The sequence below is a fragment of the Danio aesculapii genome, unplaced genomic scaffold (assembly GCF_903798145.1).
Source record: "Danio aesculapii unplaced genomic scaffold, fDanAes4.1, whole genome shotgun sequence".
Lineage (NCBI taxonomy): Eukaryota > Metazoa > Chordata > Actinopteri > Cypriniformes > Danionidae > Danio > Danio aesculapii.
In genome coordinates, this window is record NW_026613747.1 from 16,648 (window position 1) to 26,862 (window position 10,215).

General features: G+C 39.5%; 1 long non-coding RNA gene across 1 annotated transcript; it reads left to right on the plus strand.

The window, feature by feature from the left end:
• The first annotated feature begins 219 nt into the window (after positions 1-219).
• LOC130220274 (uncharacterized) lies at positions 220-1,661 on the plus strand. Its single transcript, XR_008836162.1, has 3 exons — positions 220-345; positions 1,210-1,245; positions 1,639-1,661. It is a non-coding gene; the product is annotated as an uncharacterized LOC130220274 (long non-coding RNA).
• The last annotated feature ends 8,554 nt before the right edge of the window (positions 1,662-10,215 follow it).

Consider the following 10,215-nt stretch of genomic DNA (forward strand, 5'->3'; position numbering starts at 1 on the left):
TCTAAAACAATATTAACCCAATTAATAAATTAATGAACATATAGCCGAGTGAAATGAAGTGCAAAAGTCGTGATATTGCTGAACCGGAGTAGAAGTCTTAATTGGTGATACTGCTGCATGAACTTTTGAACTTGAGGCTGCGCTGGGGGAGGGGAGCTTGAGTTTCGAGTGGGGGAGGGGAGCCTGAGAGCGGGACAGATTGAGAACCGATCATTAACACAGATCAGAATTATGGCACGTGAACGCATGTCACGGAGGCTGGAAAAGCACATCACGAGACATGTGCTCGAAGACAGACGAAGCCAAGGAGGGAAACAGCGGAAAAGACGTCCAGCACTGTTACAGGTGAGGCTTAATTCATTTTAATTAACTTTAAACAAGGCTGAGGTGTTTTATAGTCTGGTCTAGCCTTCCCGATCGTCATTTAGCTAACGTTAGCATTAGCTTAGTTAACATTAGTTGGTCCTTACATGTGCTTCAACTAATACTGAAATTTGGTAACAATTTTGATGACAAATTAATTATTCGAATCATTTTTGCAGCATAAAAGTGACCCTGGCTGTGAAAACCCAGCAAAAGTATTTGTTTGTGATTTTCTGTGAAACTGTAACATGGATATATTTTCTATTAATGGTATGATAATTGTGGTGAAATTAATAAGTTCAATGAAACTTCAAAGTTATCAAGTTGATGCCTTATTCTGTTTTTAAATTTATTTAGGCTAAATTATAGGAGCAATTATCAAAAATATCCTGAATGGAACAAATTCATATTTGCCATAAAGTCATTTATTATTATACTAGCAATATTTAATGCATTCATGTGGCATAGAGGTAAAGTTAGTTTTATATTTGCACATTCATTCATTTAGAAGTCTCTTTATTGTTTACCATGTTACTTTGAATATTCAATCAGAATTAGCATGTAAGTGTGATTTCTAAACAACATTAACACTGTTTATTTGACTGTGAACAATGCTGTACTTTGATAGTCATTTGCTGCTAATATGATTTTGTTATTTAGAGTTTGCAAATAATACTTTAATGAAATAATATTATTAAGGGGAAAGTCCGAATGTGCGAATATAAAACCAAATTTACCTCTATTCATGTGGCCACTATTTAAAATAAATGAATAAATTATACCACTGTGGTAATTTAATAATAATGTGTGGTGATCTTGCTGAAAGGTAATTGTTTTGTTTTACAGATAATGGGACAAAGAAAACCTTCTGGAAATAAGCAGGTACAAATTGTTGTAGTTTCATATACCACTGATTTTCTCATGTTAATTAAACATATTAAAACCTAATAAGCCTGGTGCTTAATAAATATTAATGTAATCACTTTTACACTTCACAGTAAATGTAAATGCTGAATTAAGACTGTTCTTTTGCTTATTATTTTATTTAAATTGTCAGACAGCTAAAACATTTCACAAAATGTGTTAAATCAGCTGCACAAAGGGATTGGTGTGGTTAAAATCTTAGAAAATTGATAAATATGAAGATTTTTACATTTATCATTATAATTATCGATATCGACCGATATGAAAAAAATTATCGTTATAATTTTTTTGCCATATCGCCCAGCTCTAATATGATTGTTATTGAGTGTCTAACACTATATATTCACACAGATATCAGAGAAAGTTCAAGACAGAAAGAAGACTAAGAGAGTATCACCACCCTGGCCAGGCTGAGAGAGATGATCATGATGAGCAGGTGAGTGTTAGCAGAGTGTTAATGATAGTGTCAGTGACCGCTCCTACAGGAGACACACGCTTTATTATGATGCACCACTGCTAGCGCAGTGACCACTCCTACAGGAGACACACACCTTAATATTATGCACCACTGCTAGCGCAGTGACCACTCCTTCGGCAGATGCACACCTTATTACGCACCACTGCTAGCGCAGTGACTGCTCCTACAGGAGACACACATCTTAATATTACGCACCACTGTTAGCGCAGTGACCACTCCTTCGGCAGATGCACACCTTATTATGCACCACTGTTAGCGCAGTGACCACTCCTACAGAAGACGCACACCTTAATATTATGCACCACTGTTAGCGCAGTGACCACTCCTTCGGCAGATGCACACCTTATTACGCACCACTGCTAGCGCAGTGACCACTCCTTCGGCTGATGCACACCGTATTACGCACCACTGTTAGCGCAGTGACCACTCCTTCGGCTGATGCACACCTTATTACGCACCACTGTTAGCGCAGTGACCACTCCTTCGGCTGATGCACACCTTATTACGCACCACTGTTAGCGCAGTGACCACTCCTTCGGCAGATGCACACCTTATTACGCACCACTACTAGCGCAGTGACCACTCCTTCGGCAGATGCACACCTTATTACGCACCACTGCTAGCGCAGTGACCACTCCTTCGGCTGATGCACACCTTATTACGCACCACTGTTAGCGCAGTGACCACTCCTTCGGCTGATGCACACCTTATTACGCACCACTGTTAGCGCAGTGACCACTCCTTCGGCAGATGCACACCTTATTACGCACCACTGCTAGCGCAGTGACCGCTCCTACAGGAGACACACACCTTAATATTATGCACCACTGCTAGCGCAGTGACCACTCCTTCGGCTGATGCACACCTTATTACGCACCACTGTTAGCGCAGTGACCACTCCTTCGGCTGATGCACACCTTATTACGCACCACTACTAGCGCAGTGACCACTCCTTCGGCAGATGCACACCTTATTACGCACCACTGTTAGCGCAGTGACCACTCCTTCGGCAGATGCACACCTTATTACGCACCACTGCTAGCGCAGTGACCGCTCCTACAGGAGACACACACCTTAATATTATGCACCACTGCTAGCGCAGTGACCACTCCTTCGGCTGATGCACACCTTATTACGCACCACTGTTAGCGCAGTGACCACTCCTTCGGCTGATGCACACCTTATTACGCACCACTACTAGCGCAGTGACCACTCCTTCGGCAGATGCACACCTTATTACGCACCACTGTTAGCGCAGTGACCACTCCTTCGGCTGATGCACACCTTATTACGCACCACTGTTAGCGCAGTGACCACTCCTTCGGCTGATGCACACCTTATTACGCACCACTGTTAGCGCAGTGACCACTCCTTCGGCAGATGCACACCTTATTACGCACCACTGCTAGCGCAGTGACCGCTCCTACAGGAGACACACACCTTAATATTATGCACCACTGCTAGCGCAGTGACCACTCCTTCGGCAGATGCACACCTTATTACGCACCACTGCTAGCGCAGTGACCACTCCTTCGGCAGATGCACACCTTATTACGCACCACTGCTAGCACAGTGACCACTCCTTCGGCTGATGCACACCTTATTACGCACCACTGCTAGCGCATTGACCACTCCTTCGGCAGATGCACACCTTATTACGCACCACTCCTTCGGCTGATGCACACCTTATTACGCACCACTGTTAGCACAGTGACCACTCCCACGGGAGATGCAACTTATTATGCACCACTGCTAGCGCAGTGACAGCTCCCACTGGAGACGCACTGCTAGTGCAGTAACAGCTCCCACTGCAGACGCACTGCTAGTGCAGTGACAGCTCCCACTGAAGATGCACTGCGTGCAGTGACAGATCCCACACCTTATTATGCACCACTGCTAGTGCAGTGACAGCTCCCACTGGAGACGCACTGCGAGTGCAGTGACAGCTCCCACTGGAGACGCACTGCGAGTGCAGTGACAGCTCCCACTGGAGACGCACTGCGAGTGCAGTGACAGCTCCCACTGCAGACGCACTGCGAGTGCAGTGACAGTTCCCACTGCTAGTGCAGTGACAGCTCCCACTGGAGACGCACTGCGAGTGCAGTGACAGCTCCCACTGCAGACGCACTGCGAGTGCAGTGACAGCTCCCACTGGAGACGCACTGCGAGTGCAGTGACAGCTCCCACTGCAGACGCACTGCGAGTGCAGTGACAGTTCCCACTGCTAGTGCAGTAGCAGCTCCCACTGGAGACGCACACCATTATAATGCACCACTGCAAGTACAGCGACCGCACCCACCAGAGACGCAATCATTATTGATATAGAAATCATATCACAACACTGCAGATTACTGCCTCAGCAGTGGCGGCTCCTTCTGGAGTTCACATTTACATTTCATCACTGCCAAGCATTAACAGCTCCCAAGGAGTCACATCTGCATCACTGCACCCACCGGAGCCATTTTTCACTCTTTCCCAATGCGGTACAGCACCCCTCCAAATTTTCAAGGCTAGCATTTTGGGAGAGACCATGATATCTGTCTGGTTGCTGTCCTTCTATAAATTGCATCTTTGGGGAACATTCTGAAGCCGGGCTTGACACTGCGCTCGGACCCTAACTCTCTCTATCCTGATAAGGGAAATAACACGAGTTAGGGTGTCTTCCCGAGCGCTCTCCCCGGACAGCACACCAAATATGCATATTCTATTTAGTCAAATATCTGTCAGTGTGAACTCGTGAACTGAGTGTTTGATAAGTAATGGACACAATATGATTGTTATTGAGTGTCTAACACTATATATTCATACAGATATCAGAGAAAGTTCAAGACAGAAAGAGACTGAGAGAGCATCACCACCCTGGCCAGGCTGAGAGAGATGATCATGATGAGCAGGTAACAGATTAACTCTAACTCTATGGGCCCTATCATACTCCCATACTTTCTGTTTTGCACCGCGTTGTTTAAATAGTAAATCCATGTGCGCTACTTTGTGGACTCATGGGTGTTCTGGTCCAAAATAGAGGTGTGTTAAGGTGTATTGTTGGCACATTGCTGAAGGTTGTTTTCAATCATTTGGTTCTGGTGACGCACAAAATTTAGATGGAGGGCAGGAACTAAAAACTGAATGGGAGTCATAGAGGAAAGTGTATTTTTGTGATTTATACCATATTTCTATCTTTCTGTATAAGATATAAATAGAAAATAAGCACATATGTTGGGCATGATACTTATATCATGAAGAGGGCCGAGTTTTGTACTCAACTAAAATATGTTTGCCTGTCATCGAGGCAGTAGACACTATAAGCTATTATATTACATGAAAAAATAAATACTTTAATTAATTAAACTGTCATAGTAATTGTTGCTGTGGGAAGACTACTGTAGTAATAAACTAATTATTTAAGAGGCTTCTCTTCTCTACGCTATAATCATACACGATCACAATGCAGCAGTATTACAGTTTATTAGTTTACTATGCTACAGTATTTGGTAGAATTCATTACCTTCGCTAGCATTCATCGTTCAATAAGAGTTCTACACATTATACACTTTACTATGTGGTTCAAAAACATCTTTTATTATAAATTACTATAGTTTTTCCCCATGTGGATCTTCCAGACATCACAAAATAACAGATGAAAGCAGACAAAAGCATGGACGCATAGTCTACATTATTATTTATTTATTTTTGTAAGGAGGTAAAGTGCTCCACAATAATAATCGTCTAGTTTTGTCCAGTGAACTTACCATTAACAAACATTCACCGCTTCTGCGCATATAGACCTTAATGTAACAGGTGTTTATTCTGCCAAACGCCAGTAAAGACTTGGATTAATGCAAAACAAGCCAGAGATTTCATTACAGCGATTACATGGCAGAGTACGTTATTTATCTTTTCTTTGATATTGTATAAGTGTGCTGGTGTTTGTATCTGATTTTATATAACACATTAATATATTTATACACACAGCTAGGCCTGTATATAATCTTTATTGGTGCTGTTACGAATTATAGCGTTCAAAAAAAGTTTGTACACATAGATGTGTTGAGTAAATGTTTATCACACACCACCTTTTTTACATTTCTTGAACTTTCACCACTTTATGAGCAAAAGCTTTTGAAAGTCTATAAAAGCTGTTCTGCATTTCTTTATATTAGCCACTTTAAACTATTAGAAACAACATAAAACAAATATTTTAATGTTCTGGTAGCGATTCCTATGAAGAACCACTTCCTGCCCTCCATCTGAGTCACGTGTCAGCAATGACGTCATGTGAAAACAACCTATTTTGAGAACCTGAAACAGACTGCGCAATAAACCTAGGGCTGTAACGGTGACGATTTTTTACTACCGGGGTGGGAAATCACCAACAACTGCCGGTGGTGAGGGGGGGGGGGGGGGGGGGGGGGGGGGGGGGTATATAGCCTTTAAAACGTGCACGCGGCGGCGGAGGTGCTCTCTAATTTCACACAGGAGAAAACTGGACTAGTGGATTTCATGAAGGCCAACAGCCTAATTCATTTCATGTTTTGGTTAATTAAATCTGAAAATACAACTCTCTTGAGCTCTAAATGGAAAGAAACGCTAAAAAAAATTGTTGTTAAATAAATTTCAGCAGAGACGCAGCTGCCAGTCATTTTATGTTTTTTAGTTAGAAATAAAAAGGTTTAGTTGGACACTGCAGAGTCCCTCAGTAGTCTACACTATAAATAATATTATCATTTATTATATTCATTATTATTACAATTAAGCTATACAGTTGACAAAACGCAGAACCCTTTTGAATGTTTGCTTTAATTTTGACATTGCTAAAGTGCACTTTAACGGTTGTGTAAAGAAACATCCCATTATGAGGCAGCAGTCTCAAGTTAGGACACTTAAAAATATCTTTAAAGATGATCAGCCTGCGAAGTCAAGTTTGCAGTGTTATAAAGTGAAATAGGTATATAGTGCGTGATGTGGATTTGAAAATATAATGTAGACCTATTTTGATGGCTTTAATACAGTTAGAATATCTTTGTTTGTTTGTTTTTTACTTGTAAGCTTATTGCCTTCAAATGAAAATGTAACCTGAAAACAAGTTATTAAATAGGCTAACTAGATAAATAAAATCACAAGTAGGCCTAATAGCCTAATTTTTTATTATTATTATTTTTTTACAAATGCCAACCGGACAATTTCACGAAAAAAACCCCACTTATGATAGCATAACATACATTTTATTTTTACATTTAAAATTACAATAAAAGTTGTGCCTATTGAGTTGCGTGTTATCCATGCCTAACCAATTTTCACGGTAATAACAGAACTTTTTTTCGTTGAGGTCGCAGCCCTTTCTGTTGAGCGGGTGAAGGCAATGACCAATCATAAAGGTGTAAGACCTCAATTGACAGCGCTCAAAAAGCAAGCGGGATAATGTTTACATTAGTTTATTTGCTATAAATGCTCATGCTATCTTCTGTGCATGTACTGGAGTTTTGTTTGATACATTCAGAAAGAGTGTTTTCTTGAGCAGATCAAATTAAGGGTACAGTTCATATATCTGACTGCTGTATTTAAGAACAAAACTGTATTACAAATCAAATATAAATATTAATATATTTATAGATTTTAATAAAAAAAAATCTTGTGTTGTGAAGAAAAAATCTAATTATGTATGGAAAGCATCGTCAATGCACCGAGACATCGAATTGAACCAAATCAATGGCATGATAATCATAACAGAACTGAACCTAGGACCAGTGTAGGTTCACATCCCTAGTATCTTGCTTCATTATTCCGCCGCCATTATTTCTCGGAAAGCAGGTTTCTCTACACCGCGAAGCGGCGCATTCTCAACTATCAAATATGTATGTATGTGTGTGTATATATATATATATATATATATATATATATATATATATATATATATATATGCAATCAAGCTCATAAACACATAAACAGAAAAAAGGGATCTGAATAATGTAGTTATTCAGATAATTGATGACCTTTTTCTATACAGATATAACTTGTGATAATCTGATGTTTATTTTCTTGTGTTACAGAGTTATCCAGAAGGCAGAAATGTAGACGTGAGCATGACGAGGCATATTACTCCAACTTGGATGGTTTGCAGTTTGATTATATACAGCTTAGACTTTCAGGCTTATAGAGTTCAGCAATTAATAAGTCAGTTTTTAGTTTATATATCACAAGCTGTCTCTTTTCTTTACCCAGAAAGCCCTGACTCACACACAGACCAAAGAAAACAGAACGTCTAAGACTGGTAATGGAAATGGTAAGATTGTTAGCTATGTTATTCAGATAATTGATGAACTTTTTCTATACAGATTAGGGATGTCCCGGTCCGGTATTTTTGCCCTCGAGTCAGAGTCCTTTTATTTCGAGTATCTACCGAAACCTGATCCGATACTTCAATAATAATAGAATAACTTTAAGGTTACAGTTACATTTTAGGTTACCTTATTAACTAATTTAAAGTCTCTAGGATGCACACTTTATCCTCATGCTGGTTGATCTCAACTCTTCAGCATTTTGAGTTATTTGTTGTCACACTAAACTAATTGATAATGCCATTAATTGACAACAAATGTCTATCAATGATTATCAATTAGGGCTGTGACGGTAACGGATTTTCTGTTATCGGGGTGTTGAAGCAAGAAATCATGCGGTATGTCGGTTACCCGCACACACACATATATATATATAAAAATAAAAAATCGCTCCACTGAAAATAAGCAGTTTTAACGCTGTAATTTCTATATCTCAGTCCCTTTATCAACATTTTTAATACAAGTCATTATTTTAAAGATTATGACTTGAGAATATGATTTTACCTCAGCGCTGCACTTTTGTCCTTCGCCCTCGTGCTGAGTTCAGGTGACGGAGTGTTGTGAAGTAGTTAAACTCTCCTTAGTTTAATTTACAGTGTCAAACTGGCACAGGAATATCAGTATATTAATATAGGCTTTGCTAAAATGCTGGTCAAATGTAGGTCTTTTTTTACAGAAGCTATACAGAAGCGCGAGCTGTGACCACGGTGATGAGGCAACAATCGCATATATGTTGACTTATTTAAAGTAGGCTATATGCTATAATAATTGTGTGTAAAGACTTTTTTTTAAAAATGTAGCCAATATATCACAGGGGTTTGTGTAGCAGCAATTACAGTGGAGCATAATCCTTTTTTCCAGAGGAGCGAAACAAACACTGCACAGTTGTGTTTCAATTCATATATTTTTTACAATTAACGCATTTCGTTTTGTACAATTTGTATCTTAGTTTTTGTCGGTCAGTAATCTACAAAATAAACAATAATAACTAATAAACTTTGAGGTGAAGCGATGTGCCTCAGGGCCTATCTACTGAAAGGGTTACATACAACCTTAACGCCCCTGCTATGTAGCGCATATATAGCCTATATATACTCCATTGTAGGTAACCCTTTCAATAGATAGACCTCATCAATGACATATTAAGCATGGGCATTTAAAGGATAAGTTATGCTTTGCGCTGTGAGATGCATCCATGACTTTACACATTAAAGTAATAATCAAGTGTGCGCAGGTTATGTACCTTATGGAGTCACTCTCTTAATATTGGATATTTAGGAAGCAGAAAACGCTGTTATGAAACAAACTCTCTTATATCTGCTGGTGCTGATATTAATACGCAGATCTCGGTTATGCTGGTGCAGCCGTTAATACACGGTTCAGGTAATCAAAAAGCCAGCTCGCCTACATGATGTTTAATTATGGGTGGGTCGCAGGTGGATAAGTTTAATCATTGGTTATGCAGACCACTCTGCCTAAAATATCAGAAAGTTCAAACTCTGATTAAACTAAAGCGAAACTGACCGATCAATGGATGTTTGTCATAAAGAGTGTTAATATAGGCTGCTATTTTATTTTTGATACAGTTAACAAAGATTCAATATTCCAAACTGAATATTTCACTTTTATTTTATTTATATTACGATTGTATTTAACAGACCAGTTTGTGTTTTAGCCGCGGCATATAGCGGACCCTGAGGCACATCGCTTCACCTCTAAGTTTATTAGTTATTCATGTTTATTTTGTAAATAACTAACCCACAAAAACAAAGATGCAAATTGTACAAAACAAAATTCGTTCAAAGAATATTTTTCTTCCAACAAAAATATCTGAATTGTATATTCTTGTGCGTCCCCATCCGCTACACAACTGTGTAGTGTTTGTTTCGCTCCACGGGAAAAAAGGATTTAATTATGCTCCATTCTAATTGCTGCTACACAAACCCCTGTGATATATTAGCTACATATTTTTATAAATGTCTTTACACAAAATTATTATATAGCCTATAGCCTACTTTAAAGGGCCCATAGTTGACCTGTTTTTTATGATTTAATATTAATATTATGGCTCTTCTGAGTGTGCCAGTTTAGGTTCAGTTCAAAACACAATTCAGA